We start from the raw sequence: 23,051 nt of genomic DNA on the forward strand, positions 1-23,051 counted from the left end.
TCCATCCATCTGTCTGTCCATCTGTCCATCCATCCATCCACGCAGCCCCCCACCCATCCATCCATCCATCAATACACATATGTCTCTGAGGTATGTGGCATGGTTATTAAAGAATCTGAGCTTGAGTGTCAGACTGCTGATGTCCAAACCTTGACTCATAGCTATTAATGAAGCATCCTTGGGCATTTACTTAACCTTTCACTGCCTCAGTTTCCTCATCTGTAAAATGTGGCTAATGGCAGTTGGCATGGCATAGAACTGTTCTGAATACTGAGATTAATTTTGTCCTGCATCTCCGGTAATGTTCATAACTTTCTGGGCATTTTCATGCCTGCTGCGAGGGAACAAAAAAGTGATCTCATTGATTCCTTTCCATTCACCAATGTGAGATACTCAAATAAAAGCAGAAATGAGAACAAGAGCCCTCTGGACATGTACTGTAGTGTAAAGATTTCTTTACAGGATTTGGGGAATACAATTTTGTCACAAAACTGTTAGTCATTATAGTTTCTGTGACCCCAGTGCTAGGCTGCTTTAAAAATAAGTCATAAACCTATATACTTTTTCAAATCGTCTCCTATGACCAATTACATAGGCATGTCTTTAAATAAAGCTGTTCTCTCTGTCTCGTATCCATTTCACAAGATGAATTCTTCATGTTACAAGAAGATTTAGAGTACGGTTTCTTTAAATAGCAAGACTTCAATGCATTCAAAGTATGAATCAATTTATAAAAAATTGATTTATATACAACTTTACAGGAACAAATCTATTGCATAAAAGCTGTTACAGGACTCAATCCAGCAAGCTTTAACAAATGTGGAATGAATTGCTTGTCTAAAAGCAAAATAACTATTCATAACTCCCTGCCCCCATCTCAGTTCTTTCAATACCCACAGCTTTGTTTAGTTTTTTTAACTGGTGTCCAAACTGAGTAAACCTTGCAAGAAAATTTCATAATAATGAATATACACCCCAGATGCTGAATTAAACATTTTTGAAGAGAGGTTGTTGTTCTACATATTGGCTGTCTGTAAAAAATTAATTGATGATTTTCCAAAGCAAAAAGGAAAAATAAAATTCCAAATTAGGGTAATTGCTTTACTCTATGTGAGCTGCATAGCTCTTTTTTGTTGCTGTTTTTGCTAGTTATTTGTTGATCCTAAAGGAAAACAAAACTCAAGGCTAGAAGCATTCATCAGTGGGAAATTCTGACTGACCTTCCTGGCAGGCTGTCAAAGTGCCATTTAGCACACTAGCTGTAAATGTGCAAATAATAACCCTTGTTGCCAGGTAGATACAAAAATCAAAACCAAAAAAATCACTGAGCTCCCCTCCCTGAGGTGGACCCTTATTTCCATCTGCCTGGTCATGCAACTCCCATTGTGCCATTAACTACCCCTTGGGCTTCTGGTCCAGTGTAAAAGTGTTTGGCTTATTTGCATTGACATGTAATTAATGCATGTAACTGGATGATTAATGGTACCTTGCCTGTTCTCTTAGAGTTTAGCTGAGGACTCCCGAGTTGACGATAATAGGTGTTAAATGCCAATAAATTCCGAAAAGAGACGTTAGATCCATCAGTGTCTAGCCTTAGTGAGACATGAACTGCTTCTGTGGTGCTTTCTTCATCCTATATAAGAAATGGAAGTTTAAAAAATAATTGATAAGATAAATGAAAGAGAATTGGAGCTACCTTGAAATTCATGGGAGAACTAGCACTGTGTCCACTGGAGTATGTCCCAGAAATTGTGGTGTTTGACTTTCCCTGGAAAGACCTGAAGATAAAGGGCTGGGTGGGGACAACTATGAGGGAGAGTGAGCAGCAAGACCACAGGAAAGACTCTGCACATGCAAGGTCGGGGAGGGTACAGATGGGCTTTGCTTCCCAGGGACCAGAATGTACAAGTAGCTGGGCGGGAGAACACTGTAGGAGAGGACTGCCTGTCAGAGAAAAGTAGATTGTGCCTTGGGAGCAATTGCTGAGACCTTGCCAAAAAGACAGGGAGAGGCAATTGCTTGGAGCAGGCAACATGGCCAACTCCAGGGTTTCCACGCAGTCCCAGAACTCACAGAAAAGCCCCATCTACTACACAGACAGATTCTCCACCCAGCAACACTGAGTAATTCCCCAAATAGTTTTTTCCTTTCTGTGAAAGCATTTCTGTTCCTTGAATACCCTTTTCCTGCCTTGTCTGATCTGCCTGGAAGCCCTTTACCTTCAGGCCTTTCCAGAGAGAGTCAAACACCACAGTTTCCGGGACACATCGTTGCGTATTCCAGTGGACACAGCGCTAGTTCTCCCAAGAATTTCAAGGTAGTACCAATTCTCTTCCAGACAAAGACGCCAGAGAACAACAGTCCCAACCAAGTGAGATCTTTCATCTCAGTCCCCTCCTTTATTCTGGACCAGCCAGAGGCAGTGGAGCCAGTGGGCAGGAGGTGGGAAGGGGCAGAAAGCAGTACGTTACCTCCCCTACCACTACTGCAGGGAGAAAATCTTGACACTGCAAGGGAGTTGGAGTGCTTATATAGATCTGACTTGTTATGTTAACACCTGGAAATGAGATTGCTGTATTGCTTAAAATTGGGATCTGTCAGAGATACTATTAGAGGCAGGGAGGAGAGATTAGAAGGGAGATTAGCTAGAGTGGGTTTGAAGGACTTTCAGGAGAAGAAAAATAAAGATTTTTCTGATCGGCATAGCTGCGTTCGCCCATTCAATAAACATTATTTATACAATGAAATGAACTAAAAATAGCCCTTATTAATTAGGAATTGGCAAGGCAGCAGGATTTGTACAGTTCTCTGAAATAAAATGCCAGGAGTATAATGATAAATAGAAATGCTGAATATCTTTTTAAATATTTCGTTGTAAAAGAAGTCTGCCAAAGTTCAGGATAATGGGCTCATTATTGCTACTAAAGATGTCATCCAAGCCTCACCTGAGAATCACCTAGACTTCTCTTCCTCATTTTCCACCTAATCAGTCACTAAATTATGTCTCATGAAAGTAGCTGTCAAATCAGTTTCCTCTTTTCCAATTTATTCCTACAGCCCTAGTTCAACTCCTCGTCGTCTGTCACGTGGGCTATTGCAATAGCTTCTTCTGTAGTCTCCCTGCCTCTGATCATATCCCCTTCTGTCCATCCTTCATATTATAGCCAGAATAATCTAAAATGCAAATTATACCACTCCCTTTCCTGGAATACACCAGTAGTTTCCCATTGATGACAGCACAGCTTCTCGAGCTTTGATCTGGCCCCTGCCCACCTCCCTACTTAATTTTCTACCATTCTTCTCCACCCAGCAACACTGATTAATTTCCCAGAGTTTTTTCCTTCCTGTGAAAGTGTTTCTGTTCCTGGAATACCTTTTTCCTGCCTTGTCTGATTTGCCAACACCTTTGGTTCCCTTTTTGCTATGCCCATCGAAGAATCCTCTAAGGCTCTATTAAACACACAGGCTCACAAGGCTAGACTAGGCCACAGTTGGCATCAACTTATCAGAAGGTGCCACATAGGAAGCACAGCTTGCCAGGAGGGTATAACCAAGTGAAATCTCAGGGAAAAAGCCCATACGACTATCATGTCCCCAGGGACAGCTCAAGGGCAAGGAGATGAAATCCACATCTGGGCAGTTCAGTTTCTGCCCTGGCATAGAAGAAGATACCTGCCTCACAGGGCCAATAGATCTTGTAAAAAGTCCATAGTCACTGCTTCCACAGGTCACTATACTCAGAGAAGCTTGAAGCTATGGCTCCCCATCTGATATTTGTAGTTCACTTATTGTTCTCCCATTCTAAATGCAATTTACCAATCAGGGGTCATTCTACCACCGGTAAGGTTGCCTGGCAATATGGTTAATACATACCACCATATCTGGCTTCCAGGCAACATTGTTAGCCAGTGACCATAGGTTGGATTCTCATTTGTGCAGCAAGAAAAGAGTTTATTAATCCTTCCATCTGTTCCTTTCTCCTCTATGGGACTTCCTTATCACTACACCTTCACCTTAAGTTATTTATTCTGTTTTCTTTACAGCCTGTGGATCTTGCACATACTTATATCATTGGCTTCATCCTTGCAAATGGCAATTGTTTGCTATATTAAAATACTTTCCAGGACTAGTGTAACGGTGTGGCTTTTTGCAGGATGGGGTGGGAAGATCATAGATGCTCCCCAACTCTGAGGATTTTTGACCATATTTGGTTGTAACAAAATAACAAGAGTAGATAAAGTCCCCAGACATATTTTGTGGACTTTGTCTTTTCTCATCCACTGGATGTAAAGACCAACCTATTAGATTTGGTAATACAGGTATTTTTTTAAAAAAAATTAGATCTTTCAGAGACTACTAGATAAAATGAAAACATGAGCTAAGTTAAATTAATGCTTTAATAACACTTTTAATTGAGAAAATGTGACTTTTAAAAATCAGTCCAGCTCATGAATTAAAGATCCTCATTAAACTATAGACCATGGAGGACTTGTAACAGCTCTACATCCAAGTTCAAGTGACGTCCTCCATCTAGAGCAAATCATGACCTCTGGATTTAATGCATACGTTATTAGCAGTTTGATCCCTTAGATTCAGTCCATGAATTTTAATCCTCTTTACAAGATGTTCAAAATGATTGGAAAAGTGGAGCTGAAGGTAAACAGGAGCAGCTGTTCACCAGAAAACCTCTCTACCTGACCCCTGCTGGGTTAACACAATGGATTCTGAGAGAACATTGTGACTCATTCCCCTCCTGGTATTTATCACAGACTCATACATTTTGCTCTTTCTTATATACTGCTTTAATCCTGTCCTGATCACGGAACATCATTATCCCCACTTGGAAACTGACTCAGAGGTCAGTGCGATGCAGCGTGGCCGTCCTATTCAGCCTTGTTTGCTTCCTCCCACTCCCTATAACTCTGGGGAAGGTTGAATGTCCTGAGGAATTTGACAGAAGTGTGAGGCCTGGGCTCTAGTGATATCAGAGTTTCATATTAAAAAGAAAGGAACTGGAATATAACCTCATTGTTGGAGCGAGGAGAGCTAAAGAGGAGGTAAAAGATACACAAAAGAAAAGGAAGTGGCAGGTGCTGGCAGAAGGCTGAAACGGTGAGTTTCCACTGCAGAGAGAGTGTGAGGAAATATATAAATTGCCAATAGGAAACGGGATTCTCTCACCACTCCATAACACACTGGGCTGAAATGCTCAAGTGGGAAGAATGACAGCCAAGGCCAACCTGAGCTCCACTCCTGCCCTGCTGTGCCTAGATTTCACTCATTTCCAGCCCTGGGTGCTCTTGTCTCACATATGTGAAAGTGGAGAAAACACAGGAACACTTTGTTTTCTCTGAACTGTCTGGGGAAAAAAAATGCTGTACAGTAAATCAGAGAACCAAACCCTGTGTAAACCGTGAAGAAGGCTGTACTAAATCTAGAAATGGAAGGTACCCGAGGTGCTGCACTGAAACCACTGTTTCCTTACAGATTTTGACTCTTAAGTGCTTATTGTATATGAGTGAAAGTCCATGCAAAAATACTTATTCTACTCTGAGTATGCTGTGGGCAGCAATAATTGATGTATGACGAGAACATGTCATGGTAATGTAAACCCAAGTTTGCTTAATGGTAGCATGTCTTTAGAGATGAAGCCATTGAGGTTGTCTAGCCAGATACCTGGAAGAGTCTCCTTGCTTATAATTATTAGGAAGTATGGAGTTAGGAATTTGTGTATTTGAATATTCTGCCTCGAGTTTTTTATTTAGTTGTTTCCCTACACTGGCTCAAGTGGCAGCAACATAATAGATGATGCTGAGTAAAACTCCTGGGCATATTTCTTTCTAGAAAAGACTTAAAATTGAAAGGAATAAGTGCATTTATTCACTTGCACATTAATTCAGTGGATTCTCTCTGGGGTCCCATGGCAAGACCTGCTTTAAGTTGCAACCATCTTACAACATGGTACCTTTGCTCCATATTAATGACAACTAACACTTATTGAGTGTTAATCCTTATACATATAGTTTCTCATTTTTTAAGTGACCAAACCCCATGTTACAGGTACTTTAATTTCATAAGTTATTTTCATAAATCATTTCATAATTTCATAAAATCATTTCATAAATTACTTTAATTTATGAAATTTCAAAAAAATTTCATAAAATCATTTCATAAATTACTTTCATTTCATAAATGAGAAAACTGAAGGAAGAGGTTCTGTAATTAGTCCAAGGTCATATACCTGGTAAGTAATAGAGATGGATATTGAAATTCAGTAGTCTGGCTCCAGAGCCTATGTGGTTTAACCACTACCCAAACTGTATCAGGAGCCTGAAAAAAAATAGGATTTGCGCATGTCTTGGAGTGGAGAATGAAGGACAATAAGGTACAGTCAAGCATGCGGTGACCCTGCCTCTTCTGATGAGTGTCAGTTGTGCTTTTCCTACTGCCCTTCCTGATTAGCCTTCATTTGGGCACCATTCGCCTTCTCTTCTCTGTCCTCATGTTGCCCACTGCCTTTGTCTCATTCTAGATAGCAATACCCACAGCTGTCTTTTCTTCTCACTCTATGTCCTCCTCCTGGTTGGTATCAATTCCAGGATTAGTAATCAAAAACTAATATATTTCCAAATACATATCTCTACCTTAACTACCAAACCCATTTCTAGCTGACTTTTGTCTATCAGCACCTGACTGTTCCACAGGCTCCTGAAACTCAACATGTCTAAAAATGGCTCTACATTTTTGAGTTACATGTTGCTATGGTATAAATGTTTATATCTCCCTAAAATTCATTTGTTGAAATCTTTACCTCTCAGGTAGTGGTATTAGGAGGTGGGGACTTTGGGAGGTGATTAGGTCATGGGGTTGAAGCCCTCATAAATGGGATTGGTACTCTTATAAAAAAGGTCCAAGAGAGGCTCCTTGCCCCTATGCCATGTGAGATTAGAATGAGAAGACCACTGTCTATGAGGGAACAGGGCTTCATCAGACACCAGCTTTACCAGCACCTTGATCTTAGACTCCCCAGACTCTGGAACTGTAAGAAATGCATTTCTGTTGTTATGTCTATGGTATTTTGTTATAGCAGCTTAAATGGACCAAGACACACCTGTAGGCTTTAAATGTTTATATTTGAAAATAAAAGAGAGGAAAATAAATAAATAAATAAATAAATAAATAAATAAAAGACTCCACAGCCTAGTGGATAGGCTCTGTTCCCGGACTTGCTTCTCTTCCTGTATTCTGAGTCTTAGTTAATGACATCATTTCTGACTTGTAATTCACAGTCAGCAATTGCTACTTTGCACTCACCCAAACCCTGCCCACTTGAGATTAGGGATCATTTTTCTAATCCAGCTGTTTCTTCTACCTCTGCAGCCTTTACTTTATCTTAGGTGTGTGTCACCTGCCTTGTTTGCCTGCCCTGCCATTAGTTTTTCTCTCTTCTGTTTATTTCTTCCTCTTTATTTACAAGATTATAATTCTCCAAACTTTGACCATCTTAATTCGGTATCTAGAAATATAGATCAGCTTTCTATCATTCATAATATAAAATCCAAACTCAAGATGGCTGGCAAGCTCTTTCAAACAGAGCTCTTGTCTATCCATACCAATATAATATTTTTAAAAATAATAGTAAAATGGTTGTGGCCAGCTTGCTTTACCTGCCTTCCATTTCTCACACTGAAGCAGTCTAAGAGCCAAATTTGCAGAGTCAAGATGAGAACAGTAGCTTTGAAAGTGCAAATTGAGGCTGAGAAGGAAAGATACAGCTCTTGGTTGGGACATCTTGCTTCTTACCCTCTCCATGGTCCCTCGGTCTATCTAATTCCTTACCTCTCCTCTACCAACCTACTCCTCCATCTACTCTCCTCTTGTATTCAGCCTCAAGGGGGTAGTATAGCCACTGATGCTAGAGGAGAGGCTTACTGGAAGAAAGAATCATCAAGACCTAAATTTAGGGTAGATTATTAAAAACAAAACAAATATAACCAAACCAAACCAAATTAAAGCAGCAGGGCACAAATGGTACATGCCTGCCTATAATCCCAGCTACTCAGGAGGCTGAGGTGGGAGAATCACTTGAGTCCAAGAGTTTGAGACCAGGCTGGGCAACATAGTGAGACCTCATCTCTACAAAAAGTAAAGATTAAACCTTTCTCACTGCCAAGATACACAGCCTGCTAGTATCTCTGATATATTTGTTATGAGTTGAAATATGTTTCTCAGAATGTGACTGTATTTGGAGATAGAGTCTTGAAAGAGGTGATTACAATAAAATAAGGTAATTAAGGTGGGCTGAAACCTAAAATCACTGGTATGTTGTAAGAAGAGGAAATCAGGATATAGACACGTAGAGATGGAAGATCACATGAAGACACAGGGAAGAGACAGCCATCTACAAGCCTCAGAAAAAAAGAAGCCTCAGAATAAGCCAACCATGCCAACACCTTGATCTTTGACTTCTAGAACAGTGAGAAAATAAGCTTCTGTTGTTTAAACCACCCAGTCTGTGGTACTTTGTTATGGTAGCCCTAGCAAACTAACACAATGCTACTATAAGAAATAATAATAGGCTGGGCACAGTGCTCATGCCTGTAATCCCAATACTTGGGGAGGGTGAGGTGGGAGAATTGTTTGAACCCAGGGGTTTAAGACCAGCCTGGGCAATGTAGTGAGACCTCACCTCTACAGAAAAAAAAAAAAAAAAAAGAAAGAAAATTAAAAATTAAAACTTAGCTGGCTGTGGTGGTGCACACCTATGGTCCTGACTACTCAGGAGGCTGAGGAGAAAGGACGATGTGAGCCCAGGAGTTTGAGGCTGCAGTGAGCCGTGATCGCGCCACTGCACTCCAGCCTGGGCCACAGAGCAAGACCCTGTCTCAAAAAAAAAAAAAAGAGAGAGAAATAATAATAGCTAGTATGGTTTTTGAGTGTTTAGTATGTGCCATGTTTTGTTTGATATGGTCTATGTTTTTAAACTTTTTTAGTACTCACAACAACTGTAAGACAGTATTACTTTTATTTCTTGTATGTGGATGGGGAAGCTGCAGTAGAGAGGTTTAATGTTGTGTTAAATAGCTAGAAAGAACGCAAAAGTAGAAACTAGGTAATCAGAGAAGATATGTGTGGTCTTGCCCTGAAAATATTAAATATCAACTGTTTCCACAAATCAATAAAGGAAACAAAGACAGCTCAATACAAAAATAGGCAAAATACTTGAAGTTTCACAAAAGGTGTATCTACATATCTACGTGACCCATAAATATATGAATGGCTGCTAAGCCTCTGGTGGGTATGTAGTGCTACTGCATTTTATTTTTTACTTTACTAAGAAATGCAAATTTAAAAGGAATTGAGATTGAATGTACTCTGTGCTGCCTGCCACACCCCTTTTTATGTTCTAAGCTTGAGACACCTCTGACTTCCTGCATTGCTGCAGGGAGAGTACCATGATCCTGGAGTTTTTTAAGACTTTGAAGATGATACTCTCCCTCCTCTACCTTTTTTTTTTTTTTTTTTTTTTGAGACAGCGTTTTGCTCTTGTCACCCAGGCTGGAGTGCAGTGGCATAATCTTGGCTCACTGCAACCTCTGCCTTGGGGTTCAAGTGATTCTTCGGCCTCTGTCTCCCAAGTAGCTGGGATTACAGGCACCCGTCACCATGCCTGGCTAATTTTTGAATTTTTGGTAGAGATGGGGTTTCACCATGTTGGCCAGGCTGGTCTCGAACTCATGACCTCAGGTGATCCACCCGCCTCAGCTTCCCAAAATGCTGGGATTACAGGTGTAAGCCACCGTGCTCGGCCCTCCTCTGCTCTTGACCAAAATAAAATTGCACCATCACTGTCACTCAGATGAAACCTCTCTGTTTTCCTCTGGGTGCCTATTGTACTGTGTATGCCCCTTATCATAGTACCCACATTGATTGTAATTGATACATCTGTCCCTCTCATTGGGCAATTAGCAATGTGGGGTCAAGGACTGACCGAATTAACATTATAGTTTCCTGAAGCATTGAGCATGTGGCTATAATATATTCTGTGGTTGACACATATTTGTTGAAATAATCCTAACTCCTTATTATGCTCTTTTGTCAGATTACTTTTCAGGTTTATGCTGGGCTATGTCTATGACTTCAATGAATAGCTGAAAATTAAGAGTTTGATGTTTTGTAAATAAGTACCTTAATGGATTTATTTGGCATTGTCTACCAACAATGCTTATTGATTCTGCTTTCAGGAGTTTTGTTCTCCACTTATGAACTAACCTAAGTTGGTTTGGCCTTTATAATTGTCCAGTTGTTTTTAGAAGATATCTACAAGGCCGGGCACATGGCTCATGACTGTAATTCCAGCACTTTGGAAGGGCGAGGTGGGCGGATCATTTGAGATCAGGAATTTGAGACCAGCTTGGCCAACATGGCAAAACCAAGTCTCTACTAAAAATACAAAAATTAGCTGGGCCTGGTAGTGCATGCCTGTAATCCCAGCTACTTGGGAGGCTAAGGCAGGAAAATTGCTTGAAGTTGGGAGGGGAAGGTTGCAGTGAGCCGAGACTGCACCACTGCACTTCAGCCTGGGCAACAGGGCAAGACTCCATCTCAAAAAAAAAGAAAAAGAAAAAGAAAAAAAAAGGTATCTACAATCTGAAAGGACTAGAGGTGGATAAGGACAAAAAGCCTGGGCTGCCACAACCTTGCCACATATGGGTGTTATATTACAATGAAAGTGAGTCTCAGATGAGAGTGTGCCACACATTTGAACACTTCTCAGCAAGCGACACAGTGATGTAACCTGTTCTGCTGGCTCCTGACGTCCCTTTTCTCTGTCATTTTGGGTATGCCACAAGCACCTTGAATGAAAAGTACATGATGATGGCAGGAAAAGTTAACCTTCCAGCTGAATTAGATATTAAATTCTCCATAAGGAAGATAACTAGAAGCTGAGTTTTGATTCTAAGACATAACTTGAAGATGTTAAGTTGCTGGGCTCACCAGGTTATTTTACTCTACACCTGGAAAGGTGAAGATACCTGCAGAACATATTTAAGCAACCGCATTTCCTGAACGCCACTCATTTTACCAACGAAAAATCATTTCTGATACTGTCTTTGCCAGTTAGAAATGCTTTAGAAGCACTTTCATTTTTGACGTGCTTGCAAGCCCTAAGAAGACTCTTGATTAGGATCTTTCAAATGTTAACTAGCTGCTATTACAGTGTGAGCTTCTAGTTAAAATCTTCCAAATGTTAATTAACTGCATCTAGGATATAGATTAACTACACATACACATAACTATTTATACTAAAGTACTTAAAAGAAAATTATAGTTGTACACAATATTGCCATGGAATTTTCCAGAGTTGTACCAATTCACACTCCCAGAAGAAAATGAGAGTTCTAGTTGCTCCACATCCTCACCATCATCACTGCATTCTTTAAAATTTTTAATTTAGCCAATCTGATGGGTACATACTGCTACTGCATTGTATTTTTAACTTGCATTTCTCTGGTAGTTAACAAAGCTTAGCAGTTTTTCATATATTTATGGGTCATGTAGATACGTAGATGTGCTTTTTGTGAAAGTTTTCAAGCCTTTTGCCTATTTTCCTATTGAGTTATCTTTATTGATTTGTGGAAACAGCATATATTTAATATTTTTAGAGCAAGAATATAAATATTTTCTCTGATTACCTAGTTTCTACTTTCACAGTTCTCCTTCATGTTAACGTGGTTGTTTATCAGTAAGAATTTTATCTAGAGTTGTATTATGCACCAGTCACATTATATGATCTTAGTGGAAAGCTAGGGGAAATGAGAAAACATTTCATGTTTTAAAATGAATGTACATTAAATTCATTTTGTTTTATCAAATGTTTGGTAATTAGAAATTTTTATTAATACTAATCTAAAATATTAAACAATAGAAATCCCACAGAGGGGAAAATAAAAGGAAGATGCATGGAAGGACAAAAGTATCTGCAACTTACTAATCTTAGATATTATGACTTACTCATACAACCATGTTTTGTAGAACCATAATTAGAATGCTTCTTTCTGACACACTAGTGTTGTTAAATTGCTATCAGATCCTTCTTTTAAGATATTTGGCCATCAAAATTCACTATGAATCCCCACAGCTTTTCCTTCAAGTATATCTTCCAAATGAATCAGTCTTCTGAGTGCTTTCTACTTGGCAATTCCTTTTAAGTTCCAAAGGTTTCAACATCACTAGAGCCCTTATTTTTCTTCTATGCATCAGAGAAAGGGTAGCGAACATTAAAGTGGCATCATGATGCTGATGAAAATATAACTAGTTTTTGCAATCGGAAAAAGGGAAATTTCTAGAACAAGCTTCCCCCAACAGAGTTTTCAAGCAGCAACTGCTGTCTAGGCATTCCCTGAAATGTTTCTAGAAGGAGGTGAGTTGATGTTACTAGCAATGACTTGAGTTCACCAAAGTTTTATAGCTTCCTGTGGAACAAAAGATTTAGATAATTATTCAGTGTTTCAATACAGTAAGAGTCTTTCAGATTGCTAAAAGATCATTAGCCTACCTTATGAAATATTTTATCATCAAATTTGAGCGATAATAATAAGATTTCATCCTGTTTAATGAAAAATGAGATCCAAGAGTGACCTTTATCTTAAATTTTATTCCTGTAACCAAGAGTATTATTCAAGGTTTGTTCTTAGATTACTGACTTTTAAAAATTTTTCAAATGTTGGGTTGTGAATAGATACAGAGGTCTGTTTATGCATCAGGTATTTGAAACAGTGGATATTGTCTAATTTTCCTGAAAGGTTAGGAAGATTCCCCAAGGAGATAGACCTTGAGAAGAGTTTGAAAGAGTAGATGACTTGACAGAGGAAAAATTAGAGTGTAGGTGAGAAATGGAGTGTAGTAAAGGGCATACACAGGTAAGTTCAGCAAGTCAACTTGCTGAGGGCAAGCTTAAAATGACAGCTTTGAAATCATATTCAAAGTACCCTGAAGGAACTGTAAATCAGTTCTGTGGATGATAGGTTTTACAAGGCATATCATTGAAACTTGCTAAAATAACTGCATTTAGGTATGCTATGAGAGCTGAGCTGTGCTTTAATGAGCTCTATACTTAAGCTATCACTCTTCCTTTTGTGTGCCATAGTCACATTTTCTTCATCTCAATAGACACTGTACATTATTTTAATTATATCTTATTTCTTTTTTCTCAATTGTGATATTATTTCTAACTACAGCATCATATTTTATGAATCTCAGTTTTTTTAAGTTTACATTTCTTTAATTACTCCATTGTAGACAATTTTTTTGGCCATAAAATTTGGACAAACATCTTTTTTTTTTTCTTATTTTACCTTTCTCCACAAACTTGTTAGGGTAGCTCAAGGAATTTTATCATCTCTATCTATAATCTCTTCTAATATTATAATACCCATTGGAAAGTCCTCCTTTATATCCATCCAAAATCTCTCATGTTGACTTGCCTTCTTTTATATATTAAGTAGACACTAAGAACAGGTTATTGTCTTTGAAATAGCCATTGTGGGGTGGAGCCAAGATGGATGAATAGGAACAGCTCCAGTCTACAGCTCCCAGCGTGAGCGACCCAGAAGACGGGTGATTTCTGCATTTCCAATTGAGGTACTGGGTTCATCTCACTGGGGAGTGCCAGACAGTGGGTGCAGGACAGTGGGTACAGTGCACCGCACGTGACCCGAAGCAGGGCGAGGCATCGCCTCACCTGGGAAGCACAAGGGGTCAGGGAATTCCCTTTCCTAGTCAAAGAAAGGGGTGACAGATGGCACCTGGAAAATCGGGTCACTCCTACCCTAATACTGCGCTCTTCCAATGGGCTTAACAAATGGCACACCAGGAGATTATATCCCGCACATGACTCAGAGGGTCCTACACCCACAGAGCCTCGGTCATTGCTAGCACAGCAGTCTGAGATCAAACTGCAAGGTGGCAGCCAGGCTGGGGGAGGGGCACCTGCCATTGCCCAGGCTTGAGCAGGTAAACAAAGCAGCTGGGAAGGTCGAACTGGGTGGGGCCCACCACAGCTCAAGGAGGCCTGCCTGCCTCTGCAGGCCCCACCTCTAGGGGCAGGGCACAGACAAACAAAAGACAGCAATAATCTCTGCAGACTTAAATGTCCCTGTCTGATAGCTTTGAAGAGAGTAGTGGTTCTCCCAGCACGCAGCTTGAGATCTGAGAATGGGCAGACTGCCTCCTCAAGTGGGTCCCTAACCCATGAGTAGCCTAACTGGGAGGCACCCCGCAGTAGGGGCGGACTGACAGCTCACATGGCCCGGTACTCCTCTGAGACAAAACTTCCAGAGGAACAATCAGGCAGCAGCATTTGCGGTTCAACAATATCCACTGTTCTGCAGCCACCGCTGCTGATACCCAGGCAAACAGGGTCTGAAGTGGACCTCCAGTAAACTCCAACAGACCGGCAGCTGAGGGTCCTGACTCTTAGAAGGAAAACTAACAAACAGAAAGGACATCCACACCAAAAACCCATCTGTACGTCACCATCATCAAAGACCAAAGGTAGATAAAACCACAAAGATGGGGAAAAAGCAGAGCAGAAAAACTGGAAACTCTAAAAATCAGAGCGCCTCTCCTCCTCCAAAGGAACGCAGCTCCTCACCAGCAATGGAACAAAGCTGGATGAGGAATGACTTTGACGAGTTGAGAGAAGAAGGCTTCAGAAGATCAAACTACTCCGAGCTAAAGGAGGAAGTTCGAACCAATGGCAAAGAAGTTAAAAATTTTGAGCTGAAAACCATGGCACAAGAACTACGTGATGAATGCAAAAGCCTCAATAACTGATGCGATCAACTGGAAGAAAGGATATCAGTGATGGAAGATGAAATGAATGAAATGAAGTGTGAAGAGAAGTTTAGGAAAATGAGAATAAAAAGAAACAAGCGAAGCCTCCAAGAAATATGGGACTATGTGAAAACACCAAAACTACATCTGATTGGTGTACCTGAAAGTGACAGGGAGAATGGAACCAAGTTGGAGAACACTCTGCAGGATATTATCCAGGAGAACTTCCCCAATCTAGAAAGGCAGGCCAACATTCAAATTCAGGAAATACAGAGAACGCCACAAAGATACTCCTCGAGAAGAGCAACTCTAAGACACATAATTCTCAGATTCGCCAAAGTTGAAATGAAAGAAAAAATGTTAAGAGCAGCCACAGAGAAAGGTCGGGTTACCCACAAAGGGAAGCCCATCAGACTAACAGCTGATCTCTTGGCAGAAACTCTACAAGCCCAAAGAGAGTGGGAGCCAAGATTCAACATTCATAAAGAAAAGAATTTTCAACCCAGAATTTCATATCCAGCCAAACTAAACTTCATAAGTGAAGGAGAAATAAAATACTTTGCAGACAAGCAAATGCTGAGAGATTTTGTCACCACCAGGCCTGCCCTACAAGAGCTCCTGAAGGAAGCACTAAACATGGAAAGGAACAACAGGTACCAGCCACTGCAAAAACATGCCAAATTGTAAAGACCATCGATGCTACGAAGAAACTGCATCAACTAACGAGCAAAATAACCAGCTAACATCATAATGACAGGATCAAATTCATATATAACAGTACTAACCTTAAATGTAAATGGGCTACATGCTCCAATTAAAAGGCACAGACTAGCAAATTGGATAAAGAGTCAAGACCCATCAGTGTGCTGTATTCAGGAACCCATCTCACATGCAGAGACACATACAGGCTCAAAATAAAGGGATGGAGGAAAATCTACCAAGCAAATGGAAAACAAAAAAAGGCAAGGGTTGCAATCCTAGTCTCGGATAAAACAGACTTTCAACCAATAAAAATCAAAAGAGACAAAGAAGGCCATTACATAATGGTAAAAGGATCAATTCAACAAGAAGAATTAACTATCCTAAATATATATGCACCCAGTACAGGAGCACTCAGATTTATAAAGCAAGTCCTTAGTGACATACAAAGAGACTTAGACTCCCACACAATAATAATGGGAGGCTTTAACACCCCACTGTCAACATTAGACAGATCAACGAGACACAGAGTTAACAAGGATATCCAGGAATTGAACTCAGCTCTGCACCAAGCAGACCTAATAGACATCTATAGAACTCTCCACCCCAAATCAACAGAATATACATTCTTTTCAGCACCACACCACACCTATTCCAAAATTGACCACATAGTTGGAAGTAAAGCACTCCTCAGCAAATGTAAAAGAACAGAAATTATAACAAACTGTCAGGCCACAGTGCAACCAAACTAGAACTCAGGATTAAGAAACTCTCTCAAAACTGCTCAACTACATGGAAACTGAACAACCTGCTCCTGAATGACTACTGGGTACATAACGAAAAGAAGGCAGAAATAAAGATGTTCTTTGAAACCAATGAGAACAAAGACACAACATACCAGAATCTCTGGGACACATTCAAAGCAGCATGTAGAGGGAAATTTATAGCACTAAATGCCCAGGAGAGAAAGCAGGAAAGATCTAAAATTGACATCCTAACAGCACAGTTAAAAGAACTAGAGAAGCAAGTGCAAACACATTCAAAAGCGGCCTTGAGGGGAGGGGTAGTATGCACTCCTTGGACTTCTTCCACTTCAGGCTCCCACACTGTGATCAACAATCATTGTCTTTGTGGTCTGCACTCATGGTGCAGATGATACCTAGTGGTGGCTTTGCTGGGTGGCGTGTTTGGCTCCAGTGTAACCATACAGTGCAGGAGACAGAAAATCCCACAGTGATGCAGCTTCTCTTCTTCCCCCATCCCTTGTAAGTGATCCAGCTGCTTCTGCCTGCCCTTGCAGCACACCTTTCTGGAACTAGAAAGTTCCCTCCTTATTCTGGATGCACAGCAAGCTTATGAATGAGTCCTCCCCACACTCCTCTTGAGTCCTCAGTCACTACAGAAAGGATGAATCCTATTATCTTAGAGCTGACTTAGCAAATTAGCACACACTTGGCTTAAAAAAACAGAAATATATTCCCTCACAGTTTGGGAGGCTGGAGATCCCAGATCAACCTGCCCACAGGGCCTCTCCAGGGCTCTAGGGGAGAATTCTCCCTTGCCTCTCCCAGCTCCTGGTGTCTTCTGGTGTTCCTTGACTTGTGGCTGCATAACTTTACCTCATTCTTGATATGGCCTCTCTTCTCCCTGTGTCCATGTCTTCTGTCTCTTATAAGGACACTTGTTCTTGTGATTTAGGGCTCATCCAGATAATATAGGATGATCTCATCTTGAAATCCTTAACTTAGTTACATCTGTAAAGACCCTTTTTCCAAATAAGTTCCCTTTCACAGGTTGCAGAGCTTAAGATGTGAACCTATGTTTTGAGGGCCACCATTCACCAAGTGACAGTGGGGGAGAGTCTGAGGTCGTTGTTATAACTATTCATGCCATGCTGCCATATCTCTGGCTTCCTCCAACTCAGTTGGGTGAGACCAATTTGTAGGTTTGTCACTCTAAAGGTGTAGACAGGAAATAATTCTAACCCCTGTTCTTTTAAATGCCCTCTAAACTTCATGAGGAGCTTGTGTTTTGTTCCCTCTGTCCCAACCTCTCTCACCCCTACTCCCTTAAAATTCTGCTCTAAGAGGTCAAGGGGAACAAAATCCATCAGTTTTCTCACTGTTTGTACTTACACTGTTTTGTGCTTGCAATGGCCACTACTCCCTTTCTTACCATCCCCCTCTACACCCCCCTTTCCCCACACCAACCCGATCAATTTTTTTTTCTATGCAAAAAACTATCTCCAATCTTTTGGTTTTACATTAAGAATAGAGCTTCTCTAGATGTAGCAATTTAGGGTCAGGATCTCTGCTGTTCGGGTGAGCCCTCTACAATACACTGGAAACCAGTAGGTTTCGCCTCCAGATGGGAGAACCCACAGTAACGGGAAGGACTCCACCACACTGACACTTGACAACGCATCCTGTCCCACTTACAAATTGAGAAAGCTCACTCATCTCCACTTAAAAAATGCTCTGCTTTTAGTTGTTTTAAGTGCCTAGCAGTTGCTTGAAAACCTTAAATCATTTCAGTTCTTTTTCTTTTTCATTTGAGAAGCATCATCACCCACAAAAACAACATTTTAATACAGTTCTTTCAAATGGAAAATAAAGTGATTTGGGGCTGATGACAACTCAGGAACCATTTCTAATCTTTTGAGATAAATGAACCCTTATCTGTCCTTTTTGAGTATTTTAATGGATTTGTGCAAACTGCTACAGGATTGATTTGGCTGCAGTTTCGCAGAGTTGGTTAGAATGAATCTATCAGACATAGAGTTGGTGCCTTAGCAAGGAAAGTGCAATTGGGATTTTGTTCCCACGGCCCCCAAATTTAGAATTTATAAACATTGTAAAAATGTATTTTAAAAGATTTCTCCTTTCTGCAGCTCAGAAAATGTCTCTTCTCAGCAATAGAAATGGGTGGAGGAAGAACATCTAGGAGGCCAAAGATTTCCAGCATCTGAAAAAAGAGATGGTTTGGGGGTGTGAAAGGAGTCATCCCAGGAAGCTGGGAGAAGTGGAAATTTGGAGGTGGAGGGACAGACAAAGAGGACTGAAAGGGCTGAGCACATGATAGAGAGTAGGGAGAGTGTGAAGACAACAGAGGGTTCTGGCATAATGTTGTGTCAGCCGAGGGAATGTGCCTACAGAGATCCCCCAAAGGCTGGCAGCACACCCATCCACTTGCCAAATTATCACAAACTTAGCAGCTTAAACAACACGAATTTATTATCTTACAGTTCTGCAGTTCAGAATTCCAACATGAGTCTCGCTTGGCCAAAACCGAGGCATTAGCAGAACCACATTGCTTCTGGAGACTCTAGGGCTGAATCCATTTCCTTGCCTTTCCCAACTTCTAGAAGCCACCCACATTCCTTGGTTCACTGCCTCTTCCTCCATCTTCAAAGCCTGCAACGTTCCTTCTCTATGACCCTACTGTGTTTGCCAAATCTTCCTCTGACCAAATCCAGGGAAGATTTTCTGCTTTAAGGACTCCTGTGATTAGATTGGGCCCACCTGGACAATACCAGGATACTCTCCCCATCTCAACGTCCTTAATTGTATGACATTTGCAAAGCCCCCTTTGCCATATAAGCTAACATTTTCATAGATTATGAGGGTTAGGAAAAAGACACTTCAGGGAGCCATTATTCTGCCCACCACAGATGGCATGAGTTACCCGGTCCGGGGCAGCTACAAGGGAAACTTCACCGACATCCTAGCTCCCCACCATCTATCATGTGAGATATTTCTTGTGAACATAAAGTGGATGTTTCCCACTTTATGTTCCTGTGATATTTTCTGTGAACATAAAGTGGGTGTTTCCCACTGTGTCTGGGTGTTTCTACTTGCCTGTCAAAAAAAGAATCATGGAACTTCTGTCCCCATCTCCTAGAGACACCTGTGGCACGTTCAGGGAGGTGAAGCAAATCCGCTTGCTAAGAGGAAGCTTTCCTTGCCTGCCTGGCTTCCCATACTGAGGCTCAGCTGGAGGATTTGAGGCTAGCTTTCCTGGTGCCTATTGCAGGCATGAAAACTGCTGATTATGGTCTGTGTGCAATAATCTTGATTGCTTACTAACTCTATCAATTTCTTAGGGCTGCCGTAATAAAGTACCACAAACTGGGTGGCTTAAACAAAAGAACAGTACTCTCTCACAGTTCTGGAGGCTGGAAGTCTGAGATCATAGTGTCAGCTAGGCAGTGCTCTCTCCGAAGCCTCTAGGGGGTGGGGCCTTCCTTGCCTCTTTCAGCTTCTATTGTCCCAGGTGTTCCTAGTTCGTGACAGCATAACTCTAGTCTCTGCCTCCATCTTCACATCGTGTTCTCCCTGTATTTTTGTGTCTTCACATGGCTGTATTCTTATAAGGACACTGGTAATGTGGGATCAGAAGCCCATCTTACTCCGGCATGACCTCATCTTAACTAATTACATTTGCAAAGACCCCATTTCCACATAGGGTCATATTCTGAGGTACCGGAGGTTAGGATATCAACATTTCTTTTTTGGGGGGGAAACAATTCAACCCATAACACTGACCAAGTTTATGTGTCATATGTGTGTTATATTCCTGTAGTTATTTTTATATATTCTAGCTTTTATTTTTACTCCATTTCCATGGTCAGTCCAGATTGGTGCCTGATATTGTTTGGCTGTGTCCCCACCCAAATCTCAACTTGAATTGTACCTTCCAGAATTCCCATGTGTTATGGGAGGGACCCAGGGGAAGGTAATTGAATCATGGGGGCTGGTCTTTCCCGTGCTATTCTCATGATAGTGAATAAGTCTCACAAGATCTGAGGGGTTTATCAGAGGTTTCGCCTTTGCTTCTTCCTCATTTTCTCTTGCTGCCACCATGTAAGAAGTGCCTTTTGCCTCCTACCATGATTGTGAGGCCTCCCCAGCCATGTGGAATGGTAAGTCCAGTTAAACTTCTTTTTCTTCCCAGTCTTGGGTATGTGCCTACAGAGAACTAATATAGAAAATTGGAACTAGTAGAGTGGGCATTGCTGAAAAGATACCTGAAAATGTGGAAGCAGCTTTGGAACTGAGTAACAGGCAGAGATTGGATCAGTTTGAAGGGTTCAGAAGAGAGAGGAAAATGTGGGAAAGTTTGGAACTCCCTAGAGACTTGTTGAATAGCTTTGCCCAAAGTGCTGATAGCAATATGGACAATAAAATCCAGGCTAGGGTGGTCTCAGATGGAGATGAGGAACTTGTTGGGAACTGGAGCAAATGTGACTCTTGTTATATTTTGGCAAAGAGACTGGTGGCATTTTGCCCCTGCCCTAGAGATTTGTGGAACTTTGAACTTGAGAGAGATGATTTAGGGTATCTGGCAAAAGAAATTTCTAAGCAGAAAAGAATTCAAGAGGTAATTTGGGTACTGTTAAAGGCATTCAATTTTATAAGGGAAGCAGAGCATAAAAGTTTGGAAAATTTGCAGCCTGACTATTCAATAGAAAAGAAAAAAACATTTTCTGGGGACAAATTCAAGCCAGATGCAGAAATTTGTATAAGTAGCAAGGAGCCTAATGTTTATCCCCAAGATCGTGGGGAAAATGTCTCCAGGCCATGTCAGAGAACTTCATGGCAACCCCTCCCATCAAAGGCCCAGAAGTCCAGGAGGAAAAAATGGTTTTGTGGGCTGGGCCCAGGGTCCTCATTCTGTGTGCAGCCTTGGGATTTGGTGCCCTGTGTCCCAGCTGCTCCAGCAATGGCTGAAAGGGTCCAATGCACAGCTCGGGCTATGGCTTCAGAGGGTGGAAGCCCTAAGCCTTGGCAGCTTCCACATGGTGTTGAGCCTGTGGGTGCACAGAAGTGAAGAACTGAGGTTTAGCAAGCTCCGCCTAGATTTCAGATGTATGGAAACACCTGGATGCCCAGGGAAAAGTTTACTGCAGGGGTGGGGCCCTCACAGAGAACCTCTGCTAGGGCAGTGCAGAAGGGAAATGTGGGGTCGGTGCCCCCACAAAGAGTCCCTACTGGGGCACTGCTTAGTAGAGCTGTGAGAAGAGGGCCACCATCCTCCAGACTCCAGAATGGTAGATCCACCGACAGCTTGCACCATGCACCTGGAAAAGCCACAGACACTCAATGCCAGCCCGTGAAAGCAGCCAACTGTACCCTGCAAAGCCACAGGGGCAGAGTTGCCTAAGACCAGGGGAACCCACCTCTTGCATCAGCGTGACCTGGATGTGAGACATAGTCAAAGGAGATCATTTTGGAGCTTTAAAATTTGACTGCCCCACTGGATTGTGGAGTTGCATGGGCCCTGTAACCCCTTTGTTTTGGCCAATTTCTCCCATTTGGAACAGCTGTATTTACCCAATACCTGTATCCCATTGTATCTAGGAAGTAACTAGATTGTTTTTGATTTTACAGGCTCATAGGTAGAAGGGACTTGCCTTGTCTCAGATGAGACATTGGACTGTGGACTTTTGAGTTAATGCTGGAATGAGTTTAGACTTTGGGGGACTGTTGGGAAGCCATGATTGGTTTTGGAATGTGAGGACATGAGATTTTGAGGGGCTAGGAGTAGAATGATATGGGGAGGGACTCGGGGGAGGTAATTGACTCATGTAGGGGCTGGTCTTTCCCATGCTATTCTCATGATAGTGAATAAGTCTCACAAGATCTGATGGGTTTATCAGGGATTTCTGCTTTTGTTTCTTCCTCGTTTTCTCTTGCTGCCACCATGTAAGAAGTACCTTTTGCCTCCCACCATGATTCTGAGGCCTCCTCAGTCATGTGGAATGTAAGTCTAATTAAACCTTTTTCTTCCCTGTCTCGGGTATGTCTTTATCAGCAATGTGAAAACGGACTAATACAGTGGCTTCCACAATATGTTCCTTGCCCAAATTCACAACCACATTTCCAATTAAAATGTAGTAGATGGCTGCTACTGCCATATTTACTTCAAAGACTATCTTACCTTTCAAATAATCTTTTCTAGTTTCTCTGATTTTAGTTCTATTTCCTGATACCTGGATCCTCACTCCCAGCAAAGTGGGTCTATTCTGATGATTGGCAGTGGATACTAAAGTTTTGTGTTGAAAAGCACTGGGAGGCCTTCAGGGCTCAGTGAAGAAGGACATCATGCTTATTTAATGATGTCTGCCACAGTCTTAGTGGTATTGTAGGGGCATGTGAGCAACATGCCAAGGATTTCCTGATTCTGAGCCTCTAGGGCCTTGCTGGCCTTGAATTTGGTTTCCATCAAAATCTATACACCTCACATTACTCCTTTCAACATCATGCATTGGAGCCCTTTGGAAGTAATAATAATAAATAGCTATTACTTAATGAAAATTTACTTTGTGCTGGAAACCGTGATGAACCTAATATATGTTACATAATTTAATTCCTAATTTAATTAACTATGCAGTTCTATTGGTAGGTAATATTATTTCACAGACAAGAAAAACTAAGAATTAAAATTATTTCCCAGCTGGGCACGGTGGCTCACACCTATAATCCCAGCACTTTGGGAGGCTGAGGCAGATGGAT

General features: G+C 41.3%; 1 long non-coding RNA gene across 1 annotated transcript in view; it reads right to left on the reverse strand.

The window, feature by feature from the left end:
• Positions 1-707: 707 nt before the first annotated feature.
• Positions 708-23,051, reverse strand: part of LOC104007680 (uncharacterized) — a 265,188-nt gene continuing 242,844 nt past the window's right edge. Inside the window, exon 7 of the long non-coding RNA XR_681965.4 lies at positions 708-1,633. This is a non-coding gene — a long non-coding RNA (uncharacterized LOC104007680). The remainder of the gene's footprint in view (positions 1,634-23,051) is intronic.

Source organism: Pan troglodytes, chromosome 7 (assembly GCF_028858775.2).
Source record: "Pan troglodytes isolate AG18354 chromosome 7, NHGRI_mPanTro3-v2.0_pri, whole genome shotgun sequence".
NCBI classification, from domain to species: Eukaryota; Metazoa; Chordata; class Mammalia; order Primates; family Hominidae; genus Pan; species Pan troglodytes.